We start from the raw sequence: 26,783 nt of genomic DNA, 5'->3' as shown, positions 1-26,783 counted from the left end.
GTTTGGTTGCAAGTCCATCGGTGACGTTCCACGGTGAGCAAAAGCCACCGCTGATGAAAAAAGAAAGAAAAGTTTATCATCTTCTTCTTCCATTCGGTCTCTCTCTCGTCTCTGGTAGGGACCGGGAACCCCTTTTTATTGCTCGCTTTATTACCCTCCTTTTTAGGACTATCTTTCGGGTTTCTAGGGTTTCTGATTTTCATTTCCGTTTTTTTTTTTAACCCAAAACCACCAAGTCCATTTCTTTTTCTTCATCATCTGTGTGATTGAATTCCTGGTTGCCGATAATTTTTAGTTTCCGCAGCATCTCAATGACGACTTCTGTGAAGAACAACTTTTTACCCCCATCCCTAATATCTAATCTACAAGACGTTCTAACTAGCAGAAAAGGTGGCGGCGACGAACAGTCCAAGAAGACAGACGAATCCACAGAACCTTCTTCCTCTTCTTCCTCTCCCTCCTCTTTTGATCAGGATTGCTCCAAACCTATTGTGTTAGTCACTAATGCGGATGGAATCGATGCCCCAGGCCTTACCTTCCTGGTTGAGGCTCTGGTTTGACAAGGTCAATACAATGTTCATGTCTGTGCCCCCCAATCGTGGGTTCTCTTTTTCTCTCTATTTTTCTTCTTGTCGTTTTATTTCTATCTGACCATATTGGGACGTTATCTAATTTTGTTCATTTCTGCACTGCGGTGGCTTAGTGATAAATCTGTCTTCGATCACTCGGTCACATTCTGCGAGACGCTTGTCGGGCTTTCTTCCTTTGAAAGTTGTTTTTGACACTTTCTTCACTTGAATAGGGATTTGGGAGCTTTTCTTAAGAGTTACAATTATTGTTGATAAGAATTGCTAAATTTTCTAGTTTATTACCGATTGAAATAGAGTTAAAGAGGAACAATCAACTTCTCGAGCCAACACTTGATGAAGAAAGAAGGAAAAGTTACCGATGGTGAACATACAAAAGAAGTTTTGAAATGGTAGCTCCAATTGTGGAATCACATTTGGTGGAAAACAAATCAAACGATATCAATTTTGATAGGTGGCGCTGGTATCCATAAGTATTCAAATCCTTCATCGGAGATAAAAGCAGAATGTATCCATAATAACAATTTTACATCCATTGATCTAAGAGAGAGAGAGAATCAGAATCAGAAGATAGGAAGGGTAATAAAAAATGGTTTTCAGTAAAGGAGAGAAGTAGCAAACCAAAGACAAAGTGGCGCGATACAGAAAAATTGCAATATTATAACAATGTCTTCCAGAGAAATCACAGCAGAATCATCGTGGAATGGTTGAAAAATCCAAAGAAAGGAAAAAGAAAGATAGACGGAAAAATGAGACTAGGGAGGCAGAAATGAGAATCCGAGAATTTTGTGAAGGTTGTTAATCCTGTTATCCAATCTACAGTTCCGGTGAAAAAAATAAGAGAGAAATCTGAGTGGAAGGTAAAATTGTCATTTGTATCAATATAAACACTTGTGAGAAAAGTAACCTACCAAACATCTCCCCCTCAATAAATGCTTAAATCCATAATAAGTAATCTGAAAAATGGATTATCAAACAAACTTGGTAATTGTTAAAATAAGTACTTCTAAAAATATACTTATATAACAAGTACTTAATCATCAAATTGAGCCCAAACTGAGCTACAAAAATAAAACTAAAATCCTTTGCTTCGCAACTCATTTCTCTCATGTAGCCATGGGCAGAAGCCCTTTCTTACCTTTCGTAAATAATATAAATGATATCTGTGAAATATCTTCCAAACTCTATTAAGAACACCAATTATACCATTTACAAGACAGCAACAACCCAAGGTAGGTTCTCTTTCAGCGACAATCTAAGATAGCTTTCATTTTTCCACCGACTTTTTGGTTGTATGAAAGAAGTGGAATTCTTTCTCTGTCCAAACAGTTTTTTATTCTGCATGTGAGTTGAATAACAGTAAAATGCCCTGTGGCACAATGACAGTGCCCAAGTCCTACATGTATAGTATGCCATGTAAATAGGGTGCAACTTCAGTAGGTTTGGTTGGATTGTATCAAAATTTGAATGGGCTCGGGATGAAAATTCAAGCCCAATATGGGGTAAAATTTATTGGCATCATCTCCTTGTTTGTAATTCTATCAAGAAAATTAGACAGTGAATTATCCCTCATGTCATCATCATTCCTCCAACACACATGAAGTTGGGGCCTACTATGTGGTTTACTAATTTGGTATCTAACACTTCAAATTTCACATTTTCTTGTTGATCTCATGTTTTTTCTGACATCCAGTGTAATTTGATAGTTATGGTGAGGTGTCATCTGATTCGGTTGACTTTTGGCCAAAATTCTCACTGCAGAAAACGGTGGATGATGCTTTCGAACCATTTTGAACACGCACTGCTCAGCTTCATCCCATTGTCAGTCTGATTCAAGTACAAGTAGCAGAGGGCCCCCGCATAAGTAGTTTTAAAATAAATTATTTTATACAGGGCGTTGCAAGATTGAAAGTCATTAGAAAAAGAAAAATAAACTATTTTTTTAATAAAAGAAAAATTAATTGTTTTCATTAAAAAAACAAAAAGTAGCAGTAAAAATCTGAACATGAAAGAAAGAACTCATTTGTGTTCAAGTAACTCAACCTCTCTTTCAAATGGTGAAACAATGTCCTTAAGAAATCAACATCTGGAGAATCCATATGCCTTCAAAAGCATGAGAAACAAACACACAACCAAGAATATGTTTTTTTTCTTTGTTTTTGTTTTGAGAAATTTTCAAACCAGATGGTTTTGACTTGTTTTTGGAACCGGCAACAAGAAAAGCAATTTACATTGTAAAACGCCCTTTAATCACATCGGGGTCCACATTCAACATGTCAATGTGGGACCGACATTTACTAATCAAATTTTGATGATACATAATAAGAGTACATGTAAAATACTCAATGACAGATACATAGCAGAAACAAGTGGGCCTACACCAATAAAGCATAAATTAACCATGTGGGCCCCACATCCATAAGAGAAAATATGAAAATTATGCCCATCTTGAGTCATTTTTTAATGCAATTTAGAACAAAAGAGCACTTTGCACAAAAAAAAAAAGAAGAAAAAAAAATAATAATAATGTGGGTAGTGGTAGAAGGGGATGCATGAGGAGTTTCTTCAGCATATATTTCTTCAGTTGTTTTTAGCAACAGCAAACCCACCAACACCCGTCGCAGAGGGGAAACTGTTTCACATCTATTTAATTCCTTGCAGGAAAAGTCCTGTTTCCAACGACTTGATCAGTACCACAAACAAGTACAAGATCGTCATAACTGTCGATTCTTTACCTACGATTTTGTCCAATGTTGAGAGAACCAGAGAGGGAGAGGTTCATCGGTTAGAGATTCAACCGAGGTCGAACCATGATGGCGTGGCACATATGTATATATTATAGGTTATATAAAATACTATATATAATATATTTTATAATTTTTAATATACTTAAATATGATGGATGGATGACAAATCCTTTATTTTTAAAACAACGACCAAGGTCGAAGTCTCTTAATTTACATTTTCTTTAAAATACATGTGTAACAAGGTAATATATACAATAAAGAATCATTAAATAGTACAAGTAAAGAGGTGGATTAATGGTAATTAAGCTATATGAAAATAAAAGGTCATGGGTTCAAATCTTGTTAAGCACATTTTAAAATTTCAAGTATTTAATAGCCCGGGCAGTTTCATGAAACTGGCACCAGTTTTCCGATTAAACCGGCCGGACAGTCAGTTTTCACCAGGTTTATAGCAAAACGGTTATACACAAAATTCAGAGTATGTTTCCACGCATGCCATCTTGACTTGTGATTTTCCCATTAATCTATTCTCTATACTAGAAAGCAAGCTTCCACCCTCTATAGAACAAGTCAACATAACATATCCACATTTCCCCAGCCACCCAAAAATACAATCAACATTACAAGCAACCCAACAAACTAAAATTCAAGGTATATCTAGTAAAAGCTATGGACTCACTTTATCCAAAAGACCAGTGGCAGTTAAACAAAAGCATGAGAGAGCACAAAACTTGGAACCATGTCAACATTCCCCCAGTGACTTGAAAGGTGCACAGGTAAGGAGCATTTCAGGTCCTGTGCCTGGCAACCCCTTTACAAAGATGCACACTTAGTGTACCTGGCGTGCTTGTGCCTCAGCTTAGGCGTGTGACCTTTTAAAATATTTGCTATTCATCATAATAAAAAGATAATTAAATTATAAAATCATTTTTGTTGGGATTAAGAATCTTAAGATCCTAATATGGACTTGTTTAGGCTTAACTCAAGAGGCTTGGTACAAAGGCAGCTCATAGAAATAGAAATGAAAGATGTTTAACATTGTATTAGTTATTTTGGAATAGTCTAAAAAGGAGTAAGAGAAGGGAAAAGAAGAAAAGGGGATTGCTATGAAAAAGGAATTTTTTTGGGCCTCTAAGTTGACTCAGTGAAGATCCTAAGTTTGAATGTGAGAGGTTTAAGAAGTGCAAAGAAAAAAAGATTAATAAGGAGTGTCCTTAGGAAAGAAAGGCCAAAGATTGTTATGTGTCTAAATTATGATTCAAGAGACCAAGTCATCAAAAATAGATAGAAGATGGGTCAAAAGTATTTGGGGAATTAGAGGACTTAGCTGGACTTTTACCTTTTCATGAGGAGTGTCAAGGGGAACTCTTACAATTTGGAAGAATGAGGAAATGGAATGTGTGGACAAGTTGATTAGCCAACTTTTAGTCTATTAAAAACAAAATATCCTCAAATGAAAGAGAATGGGCCTAAACAAATGTTTATGGTCCTAAATCTTACAAAGATAAAAAATTGTTTTCGGAGGAGCTATCTATAATTAGAGGTTTGTGGGAGGGCCCTCCAATGGACTAATTGACTCCCTTGAGCTGAAGGAACTCCCTGTACTGTAATTTCAGAGGAGCTATCTCCCCAGATTGTTTTCAGCTAGATAGGTTCCTCTTTCAATCTCCCCTTGTTGTAATGGGCCTTAGGCTCATTTTCTTTAATGGTTCATATCCCAAGGTGTTGTATGGCCACTTTGGGCCAAAATATTGTATGGTATGGGACCCACAAAGGTCTCACACAATTCTATAAGGGTTCAGCCCCATCTTTGGAAGAGGTTAGGTCGAATTCACTGCTCAGGGGCAATGAACCATTGACCCAATCAGCATGGGCTCAGTTTGGGCCCAACATTTACACGTAAATGATCATTGGATTCAGCCACCCTATGAAGACTCAAGGATAAAGGATTTATATAAGATAAAGCCCATAAGGTAATCAGCCCATAATCATCAAAACACTACACATAGGGAAGGACCTCTTACCTGATTGCAAAATGCAGTGTCACACTCTAATCGGATGGATCCCAAGATTAAAACCTTTTGCAAACATTTTTCATAAAATAGTAATATAACATATAAATACATTTTGCAAATCAGATTTCAAATAAAGTTGAAATTCACTAATAGTAGTTTATGTTTCCATCAAAGATAGTGTAAATCATGATATTCACTTTGTTTGACAGAAGGGTTGATCCTATCACTATGATCACCCACTCAGTTAATTTCCTAAACTACCTCAACATACCCAGATATTTGACTTTTGATGGATCTCACTGATTGGCATATCAAAGACAGTTCGATCTAAAACCTAGTGCAATAATCAAGTCTGGGATTAAGTGCAACTTTCTAGTTTTGCCCATCTATCTCCAAGGTCCAGGGCATAATTGGAAATTGGTTTGGGTTCAATGTTTCTTCCAAACACCCACTGATTGTGCTTGGGGTCTAACCCTAGTAGCTGAGACAAGCTACTCCACCAATTCGACAACACACTAGTGTCAGCCTTGTCGGGATAAACTTCCTAAATGTATCCAATGACTGAGAACATTCCAAACTAACATGAGTCTCATAAGTGTCCAATTTAAGGAGTAATTCACAGAAACACACCAATAAGAACATGAAACAATAATGTACTTTATTTGTTTATTAATAAATGTTTGTGTACATTAATCTGATTGGAGCTAAGGGCATACAATGTCTAACAAAATGTCACTTTTATTTCACTGGTGCCAAAGAAGGAAGCAAAAACCCCAAAGGGTTACTAACCAATAAGTTTGATTGGGAGTCTTTTTTTTATAAATAAAGTAAATCATTATATTAATTTAATTTAATAAGTGAAAGTTGATACAAGCAGACTTGGAGAAGCGCGGGATGCATACTCTCCAAGGCAAGAATCAAGCTACAACTGTGCCCAATACAATTGGTCCTTGGCTACCCCTTGCTTGGCTAGACAGTCAGCCATAGCATTGGCTCCCAACCCATTGTACTCTTATAGTCAAACCCCTTGCTAACCACTTGAACCTCTTGACTTCATTATTATAACACAACACTACAAACCCAGGATTTAGTAGCCAACTAAATAGCAAACTGTACACCGTGAATTGGATCTAACAACTCTACCCTAGTGGAGTCCCCAATACCTAGGGGGCTCGAGAAAAGAAGTACCACATTTCCGTCCTTACCCCTTATAACCCCACCCAATCCAGAAGGACATGGGTTGCCTTGACTACCAACATCAAAGTTCAGCTTCAAAACCCCTACAGGAGGAGGTGTCCATCTTACACTTGCTTTAGCCTGGAAGAGCTACTTTCCACTACAGCCCAATTTCTCCACAAATCAATAAAGGAGAAATGAAGGAATAGTTATGAGGATTTCAACTGATAGATTGCCTAGTTCAATATGCATTCCTTTAGGTCTTGTAAATTTCTCTCCTTCTCTTGAAACACTACATTCCTCTCTTCCCCAACAGTCTAGATCAATACTGCTCTTGCAAACCTCCACATTAATCTTCCTGTCTTTTGGTGCCGGGTAAAAGTAGAAGGATCAAAAACCATGCTTACTATAGTTGGCCTATTCCACCTACATCCAAACAACAAAAGAAGCCAATTCCACAACTTTATAGAAGGATCAAGGTGCTTTCATTGAAGCAAGGAAAATTGTAGATCAAATCTTAGTGGCCAATGAGTGTGTTGTAGAGAAAAGAAGGGGTTGGTGTGCAAATTGGACTTAGGAAAGGCTTATGATTTAGTGGGTTGGACTTTCCTTCTAGATATTTTAGAGAGAACTAGGTTTGAATCAAGATGGACAATGTAGATTGAATGTTGTATTAGCTCAATGCAATGGAGTTGCAAGAGATTTCTTCTCTGCCAAGAGAGGGATTAGGCAGGGACATCCATTGCCCCCCTTCCTTTTTATTGTGTTTGTACAAGTCTTATGTAGAATGATAGTTAAGGTGGACCGTTAGATAGTTTACGTGCCCTTAGCTCCAATCAGATTGAAGTACACTAAGTTTTATATAGTTCATTATTGTTTTTTATGTTCAGATTGGTATGTTTCTATGAATTACCCCTTAAACTGAACACCTATGAGATTTGTGTTAGTTTAGAAAGTTTCCAACCATTAAATAAACTTGGGGAGTTTATCCTAACAAGGCTGACAGTGATGTACTGCCAAAATAGTGGAGCAACTTGTCTCAACTGCTAGGGCTAGACCCTAAGTACAATCAGTAGGTGTTTGTAAGAAACACTAAACATGGACCAATTTCCAGTTATGTCATGGACCTTGGAGATAGATGGGCAAAACTAGAAAGTTGCACTTAACCCTAGACTTGATAATGATATTGCACTAGGTCTTGGGCTGAGCTACTTTTAATATGCCAACCAATGAGATCCTCTTTGGGTCAAATACCTAGGCATGTTGGAGCAGTTTAGGATATTTCCTAGGTGGGTGATTATTGTGATAGGATCAGCCCCTTTGTCAAACAAAGTGAATATCAGGACTTATACTCTCTTCAATGGAAACCTAAAACCACCGGCAGTAGAGGGTGTGACACTACATTTTGCAATCAAGGAAGAAGTCTTTCCCTGTAAGTAGTGTTTTGATCATTTAGGGCTAAGAGGTTAAGAATAAGAGACCATAACAAGACTGAAACCCGATGGGCTTTATCTTATTATATTAATCCATTACTAGCGGAGGGACCCTGCTTCGCAGGGGTTGGAATGGAATCATCGACCTGTTGACCCAGTCTTTGTCCAAAAACCGTTGAATCGGTCAACGACCCATTGACCCAAGCAGTCGAATTGTCGACTCATTGACCAGTTCAATGGTTTTTGGCCATTTTTTTATTTTTTTAATTGGGAACCATCTAGGCAACCAGTTCCACTTTATCCTAATCTTGGTCCCTGGCCAAAAATCGTTGAATCGACCAATGACCCATTGACCCAGGCGGTCGAACCATTGACCCGTTCAATGGTTTTGGGTCGTTTTTTATTCTTTTAATTTTTGTTGTCAGAACGGGCCGTCCATTCGAATCGAACAGTCGAACCGTCGACCCGAAAACCGGTGGCCAGAACAGTTCCATCTTCAGGTCATATGAGTCACATACTCAAATGACATAACACGTATTGTATTGCTTACTGGACCTCAGACACTCAATTTTTTGCCTTTAATTTTTTTGTCAGAACAGATCGTCCATTTTTTTATTTTTTTAATTGGGAACTATCCAGGCAACCAATTCCGTTTTACCCCAATCCCGGTCCCTGGCCAAAAACCGTTGAATCGATCAATGACCCATTGACCCGAGTGGTCGAATCGTTAACCAATTGACCCATTCAATGGTTTTGGGCCATTTTTACTTTTTAATTTTTGTTGTCAGAACGGGCCATCCATTCGAATCGGACGGTCGAACCAACCCAAAAACCGGTGGCTAGAACAGTTCCATTTTTGGGTTGTACGAGTCACACGCTCAAATGACATAACACGTATGATACTGCTTAATGGACCTCACTCAATTTTTTGCTTGTAATTTTTGTTGTCAGAATGGGTCGTCCTTTCGAACCGGATGATCGAACCATCGACTTGAAAACTAGTGGCCAGAATGGTTCCGTAATTTTTTGCTTGTAATTTTTTGTTGTCAGAAGGGGTCATCCGTTTAAACCAAACAGTCAAACCGTCGACCCAAAAACCAGTGGCCAGAACGGTTCTGTTTTCGGGTCGTATGAGTCACATGCTTGAATGACATAACATGTAAGATACTATTTAATGGACCTCACAAACTTAATTTTTTGCCTATAATTTTTGTTGTCAGAACAGACCATCCGTTCGAACCGGATGAACGAATCGTCGACCTGAAAATTGGTGGCCAGAATGGTTCCGTAAATTTTTGCTTGTAATTTTTGTTGTCAGAACGGGCCATCCGTTCGAACAGGATGGTCGAACCGTCGGTTGTCAAAACGTTATTAATAACATTTATCAATAATAGTAAGTAATTATACTATTTAATTAAATAATCATTAATGATAATTTTAATAATATTATTTAGTTATTTTTAATATAACAGTAAATATTAAATTTATGAATAGGATTTATTAACAATATTCATTAAATTAATAATTACCAAAATTAAATTAAATTAATAGAATCTGTCAGTAATAGTCAGTAATTATAATATTTTATTAAATAATCAATAACAATACTTTTAATAATATTTTAAAATATTTTTAATATAACAATAATTACTAAATTTATTAACAGTATTTATTAACAAAAATATTTATAATTTTAATTTAAAGTAAAATTAAAGTAAATATCTATTTATTAACAATATTTATAGTAACAATAATTATTAATTATCACTAATTATATATTTATTAAATTACTGTAATAATCAGTAATTTATTACCAATATTTTTTTAATAACAGTATTTATAATTTTAAAGTAAATATCTAGTTATTAACAATATTTATAATAACAATGATTACTAATTATAATCACTAACTATATATATTTTTTAAATTACTGTAATAATCAGTAATTAAGATATATTTATTAAGTATAATAACAATAATAACAGTAATTACTGGGGTGCTCTCACGTGGGAATCTACTCGCACGAGTAGATTCCATTTCCTGCATGGAGAGAGCACCCCTATATATATAAGATCCTTGGGCTTCACAAGGTGGTTGAAACCAAGGGTCACTTAGACTTAATGTTGGGCCCATACTAAGCCCGATTCGATTGGGTCAGGGGTTCACTACCTATGTGTAGAGAATTCAGCCCATGTGTTTCTAGACATGGGCTGAACCATTATGGACTAATATGTGACCTTTGTAAGGTCTCAAGCCATACATAATTCAAGCCCAACAAGGCTTGCAACAGTTATGTAAGTGAATCACAATGGGCCTTATCCCATTAACCAATAAGACTAGTTAGACTAGTCACATGACAACTTAAGTTGTCATGAGTCAAATATGGGTATGGATATGGTTCAGATCTCCATATTATTAATGTAATTAGAGACCTAACCCAAATCAGACTTGGGATTAATCCTAATTACATTAGGAAAGAGGCCTATATATAAAAGCAAGAGGGAGAGTTCGACATACACTACTCTAGACACCTCTTGCACTATTTCTCTTCTCTCTTGCTTCCCATAAACCCTAGTTCGAACCAGCCAAGGAAGAGGCTATTCTTCCATTATTCTCTACTATGTTTTTTAAGAAAAAACATCAGATTTGAAGTGGTTCTCACAGCTGCATAAATCCCAACTTGTTGGAGATCAAATTCAGCTGAAGGATTGTTGCAGGATCAACCTCCAAATTCAATTGCAGCATCTTCAATTAGGAGGCCAATTTGGCTTTGAGTTTTGGGCGTGAACAACCATTCTGGGAGCTATAATTTATGGACTCTATATCAAGTACACTCAATTTAATTTTGGTTTTCAAATTTGATCCACTACAGTACTAGATCAATCCTAGGAGAATAGGATTTTCCAAGTATCGAGAAACCAGTTCTCGAGTTCAAAATCCTTTTGAAATTTGGCCATTAACCCTAGTAGGTTTGGCCATTAAATACAAAACTTATCTCACTAATTCACCTTACCTCCAATTGAAGCCATCTTAACTAATTCACCTTACCTCACAAAGAAATCACTGCTATATGTAGAGTATTCACCTTCAAATATTCAGCACAACCTCACACACTTCCACAAAACTTATCTCACTTTCAGCACCACCAACTTATTCAATCACACATTACACATCAAATACAAAAGCTAAAATCACTCAGTCATTAAATCAAACACCTGTACTGCACACTGCAGAACCACTCACACACCAAATACAAGAGCTGAAATCACTCAGTCATTAAATCAAACACTTATACTGCACACTACAGAACCATTCACACACCAAATACAAGGGCTGAAATCACTCAACCATTCAACCAAACACTTACACTGCACTCTACAGAACCAACTTGTACTCAGCTGAACACTATTCATCCGAACCTGCTCTCTTCATACCATCGAATAGAGAGCTTCCTACCAATCACCACAAACAGCCACTGCACCACAAACCGGAGGCATGAAGGCCTCCTACAGAGAAAAATGACCACTCCTTTTCAACCTTCCCCTTAATCTCCCAGTGGTTCTTGAGAAATCTGCAAAACCCTAGAGAGGAGGGCGATAAAAACATTGGGTAAACCAGAATAAAAGAGCAAGATGAGCAGATATGAACTTGTTACATGCGCTCTGATACCATGTGAAAACCTTATTTAGTCCTAGGTTACAGTAGAGAAGGAGAAGAAGAAGAAGAAGAAGAAGAGGAGAAGAAGAAGAAGAAGGGTTCGGCCAGTAGAGGAAAATCAGTCCTCTCTAGTCAACCCACTTGTATTTATCTCCAATAACATAGTTACAAGAAAGACCATATTGTCCCTCATAAGTGATGGGACACATAACTTAAACTTAAATAAAACAGACCTTTCACTCTCAAATAGACAAACCCAAATGACCAAAATACCCCTGTTTTGTGTACTCTAACACTTATATTGATGCCAATTAGGCTGGTTGTTCAATACTAGATGATCAAATACAAGGCAGTGCATCTACCTCAATATTGCTCAGTCTTCTCCAGTCCTCTATTAGCTAACAATCTCAGTGCCACCAAGATTGCTTTTAACCCTGTCTTCCATGAAAGGACAAAGCACATTGAAGTGGATTGTCATTTTATATAAGACTTCCTTACTACCAGACGCATTTCACTTCCTCATGTCTCTTCTAATCTTCAGCTGGCAAAAATTTTCGCAAAGGCTATGACAAGGACTTAGCATTCTTTTCTCATGGGAAAACTAATTCTAGTGCCCCTACATCAATTTGAGGGGGAGTGTAGAGACAGGGATAATGAATGTTGAGACAGGGATAGTGATGGATAAAGCTGTAATTTTACTTCTTGTATCATTCTTTCTTTATTCTTTTAGTTTGTACATTTCTTATTGTACTACAAGGACAAAATTGTTCTTTTACCTTTCATTAACATAAATATCACTTTCTTGGTGTGGTCAATTCATTAAACGGACCCAAATCTTCCGTTTCTCTCTTGTTCGAACTGCACTAGTAGAGGCAAGCCCAAACAAATCCAATCAAAGTCTTAAATTCTTAATCCCTATATAAAAGATTTTATAATTTTAATTGTCTTTTAAAAATATCTTTTATTAGGATGAATGAATGAGCAACATTGGCAAATAGGGTTTTTTTTTGTTGGGGTCCAGGGGCTCTACCCCCGGTCCAGCCGCTTAACATAAGAAAACAGATACAATGCACAAATTTTCAGAAGGCATGCACCTAGGGTGAAGCACAAGGCACACCAAGCGTGCGCCTTTTAAAAGTGTTGTGCCTGGGATCCTAGGCAAGGTGCATACCCAAAAATGCACCTTTTTTTTTGCACCGAGGATTGCCTTTTAAATTACTGCTCAACAGTTCATCTGGTTCTGTAAAAAACTGTCAAAACCAACTCCCCAAGAGGGGGCTGTATTAAAGTCTTTCATTTTTCTCAGCCCCAAACCACCATGACTTTTTGGTTTGCAAATCAGACTCTAGATGGTACTTCTTTGAGTCCTTCCACCCCAACCATAAGAAATCCCTCATATTCTTAGTTTTTCCTGCCACCTCACAAGGTAAAGAGAAAAAAGACATAATAAGTTAGAAGACTAGCTAGAATTTTCCTCCATTAGACAAATACTAGGCCTTCCAAGAGGCTAGTTTCTTGCTGACTGTCTCCCACTGCCAAGTGCCAACATCTTGCTTTTGGCCAAATTTACCTTCAGACCCAAGACAGTTTCAAACCAAACAAGAAGGTATCCTAGGTGTACGGTGTACTACCTGCTCTAAACTACCATCACATAAAAATAGCACATCATTTGCAAATTGTATACCATTTTCTCTCACCTCAAAACCTTCCAAGCAGCTTCCTTCATTAGTTCTCTCTATCATTTTGCTTAGACCTTCCAACACAATGAGAACTAAGAGCTTAACTAAATTATGGTTCTGCTCAATAGGAAACCCAAGACTATCAAGAACATGAGAGGTGTTTAGAGAAGCAAGTGAGAAAGCATTTCTGGTCTACTCAAGCCCAATTCTCAAGGGAAATTCCCGAAGCACTGAGATAATTCTCTCTTGGTTTAGAAGGTGCTTGGTCGAGGTTGGATCAAAAGTGGTAGCAGGCTGGACTAACACAATCAGATGGCTCTTGGATGCTAATAATCATATTAAAGAAGAAAGGTCCTTGGTATCTACTTTAAGCAGCTTGTTCAGATGGATTCCCAGGTCAGCATTCATAAAATGTTGTGGCTGACGCCTAAACAAAAGAAAGGATATGAAGGGATTGGCTGAACTGAGGGGGCTAGAAACCAAGTTGTTTGTACTTCTGTATCTGCTGTTTTGTGAGTGGTTATCATTATGACTATACAATGTAGGGTTGCCCCTTGCTTCTATATTTGGTTCACTACTAATAAATTCTCAATGATTGTGTTAATGATCAAAAGGATTTGGCTAGCTTCACAGATAGCACTGGAAGAATGAAACTCCACCCATTAAGATAATGTTTTATCCACCCAATCTTTCTTTGGTTCATCGCTTCAAAGTGACCATGACAGAAGCTTCACAGGAAACTGTTAGATAGTGTGCCCTTGGCTCCAATCAAATTGATGCACATAAACATTTATCTGTAAATGAATAAAGTACGTTATTGTTTCATGTTCATATTGGTATGTTTTCTGTGAATTACCACTTAAACTGGACACTTAAGAGACTCATGTTAGTTTAGAATGTTCCCAGCCATTGGACACTTAAGGGACTGGTGTGTTGCCAAACAGTAGGAGCAACTTGTCTCAATTGCTAGGGTTAGACCCCAAGCACACCCAGTGAGTGTTTACAAGAAGCACTAAACCCATACCAATTTCCAGTTATGTCCTGGACTTTGGAAATAGATGGGCAAAACTGGAAATTTGCACTTAACCCTAGGTATTGGACTAAGCTGCCTTTGATTTACCAACTAGTGAGATCCATCAAGGATCAAATACCTGGGCATGTTGGGGTAGTTTGGGAAATTACTTGGGTGGGTGATCATAGTGATAGGATCGACCGCTTTGTCAAACAAAGTGAATATCAGGCTTTATACTCTCTTTGATGGAAACCTAAACTGTCGGCAGTGGATTTCAACTGTATTTGAAATCTGATTTGCAAAATGTATATGAAAAGGTTTTAATCCCAGGATCCATCTAAGCAAAGAGTGTGACACTACATCTTGCAGTCAGGGGAAAGGTCCTTCCTTGTGAGCAGTGTTTTGATGATTATGGGCCGAGAGGTTAAGTGTAAGAGACCATTACAGGGTTAGTTACCTGATGGGTTTTATCTTACATAAGTCCATTATCCTTGGGTCTTCATAGGGTGGCTAAATCCAATGATCATTTAGTTGTAAATGTTGGGCCAAAACTGAGCCTAAGTTGATTGGGTCAGGGGTTCACTGCCTTGAGTAGTGAATTTGGCTTAACCTCCTTCAAGGGTAGGGCTGAACCCGTATGGAATTTTATGAGACCTTAGTGGGGTCCCTCGCCATACAATATTTAGGCCCAAAGTGGCCAGCAACACTTAGAGGCGTGAGCCATTGGAGAAAATGGGCCTTAGGCCCATTACTAATATGATTAGTTAAGTGATCACACGACAAGTTAAGTTTTTGATAGGCCCCAATTAACCTTACGTATGCCAGGAAGAGGAAAGGTCAACAATCAGCTAAGGGGGGAAATAATTGAACAATTAATCACATGAGGGCAATTATAGCTGGAGGGAATAAGGAGAGTCTTGGGGCATTTATAGCTATGTCGGTTATGAAAAAAGAAGAGTTTTTGGGCATTTATAACTAGGCCAGCTGGGAATTTATAGAAGGAGCCAGTTATGCTATCAGAAGAGTATAAGAAGGGGCTTTGGGGATAGGGGGTGGTATGTTTTTCTTTGAGTAAAGAATATTGTGAGTGTTTGGGAGAGCCGGCGGTCTCTCGAAGAACCGACCAACTGTTAATGTTTTCTGCTGAATGAATACTAGTCTTCTCTGCATGTCAAATTTTTGGGTCATATCAGTGGTATCAGAGCACGTCTTTCCTCGGCCATGGTGACAGCTAAGGAAGTGGCATCGTAGGTGGAGGGATTCGAAGAACGCTTGTCTTCTCTGCATTCTGATTTTCGTCTGGAGACGGATGGCTTACGTAATGATTTTCAGCGTCTCGATCCGGATAAGGTAGCAACTGGACTTTCGAAGATCTTGTCTCTGGAAAGCTCAGTCCAATCTCTGGAGAGAGGCGTTCAAGATCTGGTGAGACGTTTTGATCTGTTGCTCCATCAACAGGTCTCTTCTGCTCCTTTGTCTACAACTGACATTGCTCCTCCTTTAGTCGCATCGAGTTGTGCGGCTGACAAAAGGAAGAGTGTAGCTTTCCTGACGTCTTCTTCAATATCAGTCCCGGAACATACTTCTGATTCACTTCCTCGGAAGTTGGAGTTACCTATCTTTGATGGGGAAAATCCAAACGGATGGCTTTTTCACGCGGAGCGCTATTTTGAGATTAATGGCTTGTTTCCGGCAGAGCGTGTGCAAGCTGCAGTTGTCTGTTTAGAGGGCGATGCATTGGCGTGGTATTACTAGGAAGATGGTCGGCGACCTTTTCGTGGTTGGACAAAATTCAAAGAGCTCCTCCTTGAACGTTTTCGATCGACTCAGGAGGGTAATTTACAGGAGCAACTCTTCTCGTTACATCAGTCTTCTACTGTTAAGGAATATCGTTGCCAATTCAAGGTGCTCTCTGCTCCCTTACAAGACCTGCCGATAATCAGTCCAAATAAGAGCAAGTGTTTTGGGCTGATAGAAAACTCCAGTTATTGAGATGAATCAGAGTCCAAATGTAGGAATTATAATGGGCACTTGGCAGCACTGACATCAGCCAAGGAACTAAGTTTTGCTGGAAAACTCTGCACTAATACAGCAAGAGGGTGCTGGGTTGGAGGAACAGGCTTCAATTCTATAGGTGGTTTTAGTTGGAAGTGGTCTGACAATGCAACACATTGGAATGAGTCCATCTCCCCTGGGGCACCATTTCACTCCAATGGCTCCAATTCATCATGCAAAGGCATTAATCTAATCAATACCTGTACCTCGGTGACTAATGGCCAGCCAAACCTTGTGGGTGAGAGATGCAACAACTCTCATGAGTTCATCTGTATGCTTGATATAGAGAACAAATGCTACCACCTGCGCCACCACAAGGAGTATCTTATCATCCTTGCAACTGTTAGTGGGATGATCCTTTGCACAACTTTGGTTGTTGTAATTTGGTTGCTTGCATACAGGAGGAGCAAGAAGGTCTCGCAAAGCATCTAATCCATCAACATCTGCATCAGTTACCCCATCATGGAAAGTCTTCAGCAATGAGGAACTGAGGCCAATTACAAAGAATTTCAGTGAAGGTAACCGCCTCGTTGGAAATGCCAAGACTGGTGGCACATATAGTGGGTTTTTACCTGATGGAACAAGGGTAGCAGTCGAGATTGAAAAGGTCTAGCTTTCAAAGAAAGAAGGAATTTTATTCAGAGACTGGAAGAGTTGCAAAGCTCCATTATCCTGCTGCCGTTCACGGTGTGCGTCCATCCACTATGCCTGGAGTTACTCATTGGCAGGACCTACCTGATTTTGAAGAATCTTGGGAGCCTTTTGACTTACTTCGAGACCAATTTCCTCATTTTAACCTTGAGGACAAGGTTAGACTTTGGGCGGCGGGTAATGATAGGCCCCGATTAACCTTACGTATGCCAGGAAGAGGAAAGGTCAACAATCAGCTAGGGTGGGGGGGGAATAATTGAACAATTAATCACATGAGGGCAATTATAGCTGGAGGGAATAAGGAGAGTCTTGGGGCATTTATAGCTATGTCAGTTATGAAAAAAGAAGAGTTTTTGGGCATTTATAACTAGGCTAGCTGGGCATTTATAGAGGGAGCCAGTTATGCTATCAAAAGAGTATAAGAAGGGGCTTTGGGGGATAGGGGGTGGTATGTTTTTCTTTGAATAAAGAATTTTGTGAGTGTTAGGGAGAGCCGGCAGTCTCTCGAAGAACCGACCAACTGTTAATGTTTTCTGCTGAATGAATACTAGTCTCTTTTGTTGAAGTTCGAGTGTGTGAACGCTGCTGTAAGTCTGTGAACTGCGTGTCAAATTTCTGGGTCATATCAGTTTTCATGTGACTTGGGTTGAAAACAGGCATGGATCTAGGTATGGAGCACCTATCCTCTGAATAGGATAATGCTCTATATAAAGGAGAAAGAGGGGAGAGTCCAATTGAGTTAATTCTCTCCAGTCTCTTGTTCTCTCCTCTTCTCCCTTGCCTCCTAGAAACCCTAGCACAACCTAGACATTGCAAGAACTGAATTTTATCAGTTTTTCCACTTTGTTTTTGCACGAAAAACATTGGGGAAATCAGGCTCACAAATCCCATTCAATCCAAGCAAGTTGGATAGCAGTTTTGCTGAAACAACGTTGTTGAATCGACTTCTCATACACTCTACGCCACCTTCAGTTGGAGACAGGTTTTGGGACTGATATTGGGTGTGAACTACCACTCTGGGAACTGCGATTTCTGGACTCCATATCAGGTATAATCAGTTTTGATTTTTGTTTCAAATCTGGTCCGGTTCAGTGCAAGATCGATCCAGAAATTTCAGATTTCAAAATCACTGGGAAATCGGTTTTCGAGTTGGGTTAGAAAAATTTTTAAAAATCGCCCATCCATGAAGCATGGTTCAGCCATCCATAATCTGATTTCTAACCCTTCCAACAGAAACACAACCCATGCCCTAGGAATTACAAAGAACTGACAAACAGCTATTTCCAAGTCTATAGCTTTGGTTTCTGTTGAGTTTTGGACCGATAACATTTGTTTTTATTTACAAAGCATAGTTAGAGAGCTATAGGGCCCAAGGCACATTAGTTTATGTTTAAACTAAGAGTGTTTACTTCCTTTTTACAAGTAGCCGACTTACTAAGGGCATACTTATCTTTTTATTCAGTTTTATTTATGAGTATATAAGCTAATGAAATGGGCAGCCAGACCTAATTTTGGCTTCTCCCCACTCTCTTCAACTTCTCTCCTCTTTCCTTCTCTACAGAAACCTTCTCTTTTCTTTCTTTCTTTCTCTCTTTCACAGATTTTATATCAAAACCGAACTTTTGCACTTTTCTACTTGGTACCAAAGCTAGTTTAGGGATTTTTTGAGTTGTTCCATCAGGCAGTCCAAGATAAGCTGACTGCATGATGAGGTAAAGTGCTGATCGAGGATTTCAGGTAAGCCCAATTTTTGGATTTTTTGGTGGATTTGCAATCCCTTGTAGCAGGTCTAGGGTTTATCACCAAAATCAGGAACTAAAGAAAGGGGAAGAATCCTGATTTAGTAGGACTCTTCAATTTTGACCTAGGAAGTGGCGCTCTGGCTTTTTAGGGTTTCTAGAGGTTTTTTGAAGAGGGCGGTTCAAGTCCCAGTCTTTTTGGAGGCCTCTCGAGGGAACGGCAACCTCTTCCTAAAGGAGATAAAATTCTTTCTATGAAGAAGGGAATCTTTGGTGGGAGGGGCTTCTATAGTACCAAGAAGGTGCTTGAGGTTTCTAAAGGAGATAAAACTCTTTCTTTTCATTTCAAATTGATTTCCTAATCTGTTTTGGGAGTTATGGAGGGTTGTGGAGTTGAAAAGAAATCTGCAGATGAAACAGGACTAGGTGGAGGAGATGCTAGCGACCTCTTCGAGGTTGGGACCATCACTACAGTCAAGTTGGATGGTACAAAGAACAAACTACTTAGAATGGTCACAATCTGCAAAGATGGCCATTGGAGCTTGTGGAAAATTGGGGTATGTCACCAATGAAGAGAAGAAACCTGAGAATAACTACTCCTAGTGGGTACAGGAGAACTACATGATGATGACCTAGCCGTGCAATTCCATGTTTCCCCATATAGGTAAAAACTTTCTATGGGCTAACATGGCTAAGGAGATTTGGGGTGGAGTAGCAAGAACTTATTCACAATGTGAGAATGTTGCTAAAACCTACCAAATGAGAAACTAGATGATTGCTACTAGGCAGGGAGATAAGCCTGTTGCAATTTATTTTTCAATCCTCAAAACCTTATGGGAAGAGATAAATCATTTGGAGGCAGTGGTTTAGGAAAGTAGCGAAGATGCAACAACTTATTAGAAGTTGGTAGAGAAGAATAGGGTATTTGAGTTTCTAGCAAGACTTAACCTTGAATATGACATTGCACAACAGCATATTCTCTCCCGAGCATAGTTTTCAAGGCACCAAGGAGAGGCTAAGCGGCAGGGGGTGCCTTGTCACCTAAGCAATGGATTTATTAAGTAAAAATCACATATCCTAGGGTAGTTCCCTAGGTTCCATAACCAACTTTCTTTAATAACTATCCATAATTTTCATAAGAAAATTATAAACTTCATGCTTAAGTCTAGAAAATCAACATATTTATGAGAAGAAAAAAAACGAAAGGAAAGAAAATACAAAAATATAGGGGCTGAACCCCTATTTTTGTTATAGGAAAAGAAGAAAAGAGAAGGTGGAAGAAGATGTGGAAGAAGAAATGTGTTGATTAGACAAAATTTTATTGGTTCAGATTTTGAAGTCATTGAGGGTTCAATACAGCAGTTAGCAATGTTTGTGTTGATTAAACCCTAACAAATAAGAAAATAATAAAAAGAAATTAGTTTATAAACAGAAAAAACGAATATTTTTCTTTAATAATGTCTATTGTATAACTATAATCTCAAAAAAATAACAATATAAAAGTATTTTATTACGCAATATGCAAAACTACTTGGCGACTGGGTGAGGAAAGCCGAGCCTCCAAGGGCACCTTGTTGCTTAGGCGTCGCCTTGACAATTATACTCCCGAGACAATGTAACTCTCTCTCAGGCGTCGCCTTGTTGCTTAGGCGTCACCTTGTGTCTAGAAAGGAGAGTAGGAGGAATGTGATGATGAGAAACCCAGGCCTTGGGCAGTCAGCTAAGGTTAGCACAATGAAGCCTAAGTCGAGTGGGGATAAGGGTGGTAATGAACCAAGGAAGGAGGACAAGAAAGACCCGATTTGTAACCACTGTAAGAGACCTAAACATATTAGAGATACCTATTGTAAGCTTTACCCACACCTTATACTGAGCCGACTCAGAAACAAGAGGGGAAATGTGAATATCGCAATGACTAGTGATTTATGAAGACCACCTACTACAACTTCTCTAGAGTTTATTGTAGCAGCTGCAATGAGAGCTGAATTGGAGAGATATGGAAAGTTTTTGAGTCAAAAGGATACAGTCAATTCTAGCTCATTATCAGGTGGGCAGCAAGATGCAGGTGGATCAGAAGGCAGTCATTCTACTTCATTTGCACATACAGGTAGTTCACATGCCATTGCAAATTATGCATCCACTACAGGTAAAGGAGAACCTCCCTAGACTATAGACTCGGGAGCCTCCGAACATATGACCAATATTTCCACCATCTTCTCCTCATACCATCTTTACTCTGGCAAAGATAGAGTTTCCACAGTTGATGGATCACATGTTCCTATTGTTGGGAAAGGGTCAATTGAGATAACCGATACCATTACCCTACCTTATGTCCTTCATGTACCTAGATTGAGCATTAATCTTTTATCTATTAGTAGCTTGACAAAGAATTTGAACTGTTTAGTGATTTTTCTCCTAGTCATTGTGTTTTGTAGGATCTGGAATCAAAGACGACGATTGGGAGTGGTCGTGAGGTGAATGAAATCTATCTTCTTGTTGTGCTTCCCAGGAAAAAGAAGAAAATGTGTTGATTAGACACCATTTTATGTTCTTCCTTATTTATTGGTTCAGGTTTTGAAGCATAATTGGTTAGGACATTTGTCTTTTGCTTCTTTGCGTATTTTGTTTCCAAAGTTGTTTGACTCTGTCAGCTTGTCCAAACTGGAGTGTGAGGGTTATCAACTTGGAAAGCATTGTAGACATTCTTTTCAAGTAAGCAATAAAAGATGTTCTTCTGTTTTTGATATTGTTCATGCTGATGTGTGGGAACCATATCATATTTCTTTTATGGGCGATTATTGGTATTTTCTTCTGTTTGTGGATGATTATTCTCGACACTCTTGGATACACTTGATGAGATTCCGTGATAAGGTACCTTCTTTGATTCAACAATTCTATCAAATGGTGTTGACGCAGTTTGGGGTATGAGTGAAAGTGTTTAGATCAGATCATAGTTTTCAAGGCGCCAAGGCAAGGCTAGGCGATAGGGGGGCGCATTGCCGCCTAGTCGCCTGAGCGGGTGCCAAGGCGTCACCTAGGCAAAGGATTATTTTAAGTAAAAAGTAAAAACATGTATTCTAGGGTAGTCCCCTAGGTTCCATTATCATATTTCCTTAATAAATATCCATAATTTTCATAAGAAAAGTATAAACTTCATACTAAAGTATAGAAAATCAGCATATTCCAACATATTCATTAGAAGAAAAAAAAAAGAAAGAAAAGAAAATTCAAAAAATATAGGGGCTGAATCCCTATTTCTCTGTTATAGGGAAAGAAGAAAAGAAAAGGTGGAAGAAGAAGAAGAAGAAGAAATTAGTATATAATCACACAAAATTAGTCTTTGAGGGTTCAATACACCATTTAGCAATGTTTGTGTTGATTAAACCCTAACAAATAAGAAAATAATAAAAAGAAATTAGTATATAAACACATAAAATGAACATTTTAGTTTTAAAATGTCTATTTTATCATTATAACCTACAAATTAAGAATATAAAAGTTTTTTTATAAAACGCTATAGAAAACTGCTTGGCGATTAGGCGAGGCAAGCCTCCAAGGGTGCCTTGTTGCCTAGGCGCCTGCCTAGGCATTGCCTTGAAAACTATGGATCAGATAATGCCAGGGAATACTTTGAGAAAAACTTGGAATCATACCTATTGGAGCATGTAGTAGTCCACCAGATCAGTTGTACGTACACTCTACAACAGAATGGTGTAGCAAGAAGGAAAAACAAACATATTGTAAAAGTAGCAAGAAGCATGATGGTGAGCTCTGCAATTCCAGTTCGTTTTTGTGGTGATGCAGTTCTTATAGCAATTTTTTTTTATTAATCAGGTACCTTCTCGTGTTCTTGGATACAACACTACATTCAGCCTTCTTTTCCCTGAGGGAGAGATGTTCCTTATTCCTTTAAGGGTTTTTGGATGTGTATGCTTTGTCCATATTCTTGGTCCTCACGGCTTAAAGCTGGACCCTAAGGCAAAAAAAATGTGTCTTCCTTGCATATGCAGGAAATCAGAAGGGGTATTGTTGTTACGATCCAATCTCCGAGAGTCAATATGTTACTATAGATGTCACCTTCTTTGAGTCCACGCCTTTTTTCTCGGGGGGTTCTTCTCAAGGGGAGTGTTTTGGGGAAGGAAGTGGGAAATCTATACCACTTCTTGTCCCAGTTCCTTTGTCCACTCTAATGTCTGACCCACCTACTCCAACCACTTTGCCACCTCTATTGCATCCTACCTCTCAATGTTTTACACAACAACGCCTATGACAGCACAGGGAGGTTGATTCCATAGCAAAGGAACCCATGTCACTCCCTATCGGCTCATCAGAGATTCTAGGTTCGATTAACATAGACCAAGGTATGCGTCTTGTTTCTTCTGATGGTTTAGTTCTTATTCATACTACTACCCCTGCTCCTAACACCATTGCAGATGACTTAGATCTTCTTATTGCACTCCAAAAAGGGAAGAGGAAGTGTAGTGCTCATTACACCTCACACTATCTTTCCTACAGTGGATTATCTCCTTCCTATTGGACCTTCCTTTCCTCCCTCGACTCTATGTCTATACCCAAGAGTGTTAGTGGGGCTCTCTCCAAACCTGAGTGGAAGACAGCTATGCAGGAGGAAACGAAAGCATTGATTAAAAATTAGGCATGGGAGATTGTAGATTTACCTGATGGCAAGGAGACATTTAGATGTAGATGGGTTTATATAGTGAAGTACAAGGGTAACGGAAGTAATAGAAAGGTACAAGGCGAGGTTGGTTGCAAAAGGGTACACTCAAACTTATGGCATAGATTACTTGGAGACTTTTGCATTAGTGACAAAGATGTGTTCAGTTCGGATTCTCCTATCACTAGCAGTTACATACTCTTGGACCTTTCTTTCAACTTGATGTGAAAAATGCTTTTCTTAATGGAGACCTACAAGGGGTGGTGTAGTGGTGTACATGGATCTTCCAGCTGGTTCTTACAGTGATGTAGCTAAAGAACAAGTATATAGATTAAAGAAGTCTTTATATGGTTTGAAGCAATCACCTAGAGCTTGGTTTAACAAGTTTAGAAGTGCATTGATTGTATTTGGCTATACTCAAATTCAATTTGATCACTCTGTTTGTGAAAAGGAGGGGGATCACTGGTGTCAATACTGATAGTGTATGTGGATGACATTGTAGTCATAGGAAATTATCTGAGTGAGATTGATACCTTGAAAAATCTGCACAAAGAGTTTGAGACTGAGGATCTTGGAGAGCTTAAGTATTTTCTGGAAAACTGAGGTGGCAAGGTCCAAGCATGGGATTTTTATTTCATAGAGGAAGTATGTTTTGGATTTACTACATAAGATAGGAAAACTTGGGGCAAGGGCAACCAATACACCTATTGATCAAAACCATTGGATAAATGCTTCAGAAGGTGAGCTAGTAAAGGATGTTTGAAGGTATCAGAAATTGGTGGGTCAGTTGCTATACTTACGTATGACACAACCAGATTTCTCTTATGCAATGAGTGTGGTGAGCCAATACATTCATGCCCTGTGAGTTCAGCATTGGAAAGCCATTGACAGGATACTTTCCTATTTAAAGGGACACCTAAGTAGAGGCATATTGTTTGCTGACCATGGACATTTGAAGTTAGAGTCTTACACAGATGCTAATTGGGCAGGGTGCCTAAATGGCAAGAGATCAACATTAGGAGTTTGCACTATTGTTGGAGGTAATCTAGTTTCATGGAGGAGTAAGAAAGAATCAATTGTAGCAATGTCAAGTACATAAACCGAATACAGAGCTATGGCACATGCTGTTTCAAAGCTCCTCTGGGTCCGATCCGTGTTAGGGGAAATTGGAGTTGAGGCCGAAGAACCTATGATGCTATATTGTGACAATCAAGCAGCAATTAACATTGCCTACAACCCAGTTCAGCATGATAGAACGAAGCATATAGAAGTGGATAGACACATTATAAGAGAAAGGGTGACATCCGAAGAAGTGTGCTTACCATATGTTGCATCTGACTTGTGTAGAGAACACTGATGTGGGCCCCACTGCAGTGGTCCCCACTGTGTTCGTAGGACAGCATGTGTAGTTATTTGTTCCAGTTATAGTAGTGTCAGTTTGAGTCAGTTTGTTAATTTAGTTGTTATTTATTTAAGCTTTTATTTACTTTATTTATTATGTAAGTACTAAGGGCAGATGTGTCATTTCCATTATGTACTAAACATAACCTATAAATAATAAGAAAGTGGCGGCGGCAGATTAGTAAGAATCTGTCCCTCCTTTCAACCACTTGTGTTCTCCTGTTTCTATTCTATTCTCTCTCCTTTTCTCTCATTTCTTCTGTTTTGTAAACCTAAAAACTATTAGGATTCAAGACTGATTACAGTCTTGATCTTCTACTTGGTATCAGAGCCTATCTAGGGCTTCTCATGTGTGTCTAGTCCAGCCGACCACATGAGGACTAGCTAGGGCTGGAAGCTTTGAAGAAGTATTCGGTGGCTGAATCTTGGAGATTACCAGGAGAGGTTCGCAACAGTTGAAGACTTGCCGCAGCTTGTAGAGAGTTGGCAATCAGGAAGAAGCAGCGAAGGTTAGGGTTCAGGTAACCCTAGAAGACAGTAAATTGAGATCAGATTTCGGATCAGATCAGATTTGTGTTGGTTTCGGATCAGTTTTCAGACCTGCTTGTTTGACTCTGTTTTCTGGTATAGTGACTCTAACAGTTTGTAGCCACTGAATCTTGATCAAAGATGGAGTTTAAGGGTCAGGGAGAAAGTAGTTTTGGAAACACAGTTATGGTAGTGTATCTGAAACCAGGTTTCAGATTACAACTATGAGATTTGATGGGTCAAATTATTTGGAGTGGGCTCAATCAACCATGATGGCTATTGGAGGAAGGGGAAAACTGGGTTACCTCTTGGGAGATGTGAAAGAACCTTCCAAGGAGGACCCAACATACACCAAGTGGGTTCAATAGAACTATTTGGTTATGGCGTGGCTGTGTAATTTTATGCAGCCACATATCAGCCGAAATTACTTGTGGGCAAAGACAGCCAAAGAGATGTGGGATGTTGTGAAAGAAACCTATTCCCAACCCCTTAATGCTACCAGAGCCTATGAACTGAAGTGTGAGGTGAACAGCCTTAAACAAGGAGAGAAACCAGTTTCTGTCTACTTCTCTACCTTGAAATCCTTGTGGCATGAGATTGACCATCTAGAGACCCTTGAGTGGGAGAGTCCCAAAGATGCACAGACTCACAAAAAGCAAGTCAAGACGAATAGGGCATTTGGGTTTCTGGCTGGTTTGAATTCAAAATATGACATTGTGCAACAACAGATATTGACAAGAGATAGTGTGACCCTTTCTCAAGCATACTCCCTGGTGCATAGTGAAGAGACCAGGAGGAAAGTCATGATGCAGCCTCAGGCCTCTTTCCCAACCTTGACAACTATTAAGCCTAAGCCAGGGGGTGACTCAGAAAGGGACCGGAAGAAAGAAGATAAACGGGATCTGGTATGTGAACATTGCAAGAAACCCAAGCACACGAAAGATACTTGTTGGAAGCTACATCCTCACTTGGTCCCAGCAAAACTAAGAAATAAGAAGGGTAATGCTCATGTGGCCGTGAACACTGATTCAACATCCTCATCAGGCACATCCCTAGAGACTTTAGCTGCTGTTCGGGCTGCCCTCATACAGTTGGAAAAGGAAGTTGGGAGTTCAGCTCCGCCATCTCAGTCACCATCAGCTCCTGCCACATCTGCATTTGCACATTCAGGTACTCGAGCCTCAGCTTACCATGCTTTAGCTCCAGGTAATACTGACCACTGCTGGGTAATAGATTCAGGTGCATCTAACCATATGTCTAGCTTGCCATCTTTGTTCACTTCTTATCACTTGTCCTCTGGCCAAGATAGAGTATCCATTGTTGATGGCTCTCTTGTTCCCATTTCGGGCAAGGGGGACATCAAGCTATCGGATACTATCTCTTTATCTTCTGTCTTGCATGTTCCTAAGCTTAATACTAACCTGCTT

The 26,783-nt window shown here is 39.0% G+C and overlaps 1 protein-coding gene across 20 annotated transcripts in view; it reads right to left on the bottom strand.

Moving 5' to 3' along the window:
• Positions 1-1,526: 1,526 nt before the first annotated feature.
• The window catches only part of NMAT1 (Intron maturase, type II family protein), a 52,402-nt gene continuing 27,145 nt past the window's right edge, over positions 1,527-26,783 (bottom strand). For 18 of the 20 annotated variants that reach the window (XM_088974510.1, XM_088974530.1, XM_088974523.1 and 15 more), the window contains one exon: positions 1,527-2,414. The gene's annotated coding sequence lies outside the window, so the exon portion shown is untranslated. Of the gene's footprint in view, positions 2,415-2,718; positions 3,257-26,783 lie in introns of those variants that run through there. The other 2 variants (XM_088974522.1, XM_088974525.1) reach the window with 1 other exon arrangement.

Source organism: Nelumbo lutea, chromosome 3, assembly GCF_056320005.1.
Source record: "Nelumbo lutea isolate HS-2025 chromosome 3, American lotus-T2T, whole genome shotgun sequence".
In the NCBI taxonomy this organism is placed as follows: Eukaryota; Viridiplantae; Streptophyta; class Magnoliopsida; order Proteales; family Nelumbonaceae; genus Nelumbo; species Nelumbo lutea.
This window is presented reverse-complemented; position numbering and strand designations above follow the sequence as displayed.